We start from the raw sequence: 981 nt of genomic DNA on the forward strand, positions 1-981 counted from the left end.
GTACCCTTCTTTGTGAAGTTTTCCACATTTAACAATCCTTTTTATCTTTTTCCCAATTGGGTGAATATAAAATTTGACACAGTCAGTAGATGACTTGTCATGCCGGCCAAATACTTGGTTATTTTCTTTCTGCTCATCTTTACTTTGGTAAAATGTAACTGTCACGTGGCAGCTTTCAGGAAAACAACTGAGGGGCATTCCAAGGTTTAAATACCCCTCAATTCCTTCTACTCCATACACCAGCATTTCTTTGCCTTGCTGAGTTTTTATCTCTTCTTTGACAGCCTTAAGAGTGTTGAGAGCCACATACAAGCTGTCCTTCTCACTGTGTGTGAGCACATATGGCCTGTCTCCAGTTTTCCTGTGGTTTACATCCAGGGTAACTTTAATTGTCTTATTTGGGGGCACAATTGGGTCATTTGGATTTTTCTTAGGTAAATGGGATCTTTGGCCCTGGGTGTTAGTTATGTCTCTTGAACATTTTCTAGGTTCCTTCTTCTTTTGAGGAATATTGGAATTATTCTGTTGTCCTTTAGGGACCTAAAAATAAATGCTAGATATTTTAAACTCTGAATATGGCCCTAGTCTTTTGTTTCTCTTTTCAGTATTCAATTCACAAATTTCCGTGGGAAACTCAGGACCAATCTTAAAAGGCTAGCAAACAAAATTAAATCAGTTTGACTTAGAATCTAAAATACAAGCTGAGTTTCCTGTCATACTACTACACTCGTGCATCTTTCTGAGAAATACGCAGGAAGAAACACAACTGTTTTCCTAGATGCATCAAAACAGAGACTCTTAAAAGTCCATCAGCTTGGGCTGGCCTGCTAGCTCGTTAGTTAGAGTGCAGTGTTATAACACCAAGGTCAAAGGTTCAGATCCCCTTACAGGCCAGCCACCAAAAAAAAAAAAAAAAAGTCTACCAGCTCTCTCTATCTGAAATAGTGTTATTTCAGATCTTGCTTGTTATTTTCAAGTATC

General features: G+C 38.3%; 1 pseudogene; it reads right to left on the reverse strand.

Annotated features, from left to right (window-relative positions):
* Positions 1-3: 3 nt before the first annotated feature.
* On the reverse strand, positions 4-540 carry LOC103583944 (annotated as a pseudogene).
* Between the last annotated feature and the right edge of the window lie 441 nt (positions 541-981).

Source organism: Galeopterus variegatus, unplaced genomic scaffold (assembly GCF_000696425.1).
Source record: "Galeopterus variegatus unplaced genomic scaffold, G_variegatus-3.0.2 Scaffold31339, whole genome shotgun sequence".
Taxonomy (NCBI): domain Eukaryota; kingdom Metazoa; phylum Chordata; class Mammalia; order Dermoptera; family Cynocephalidae; genus Galeopterus; species Galeopterus variegatus.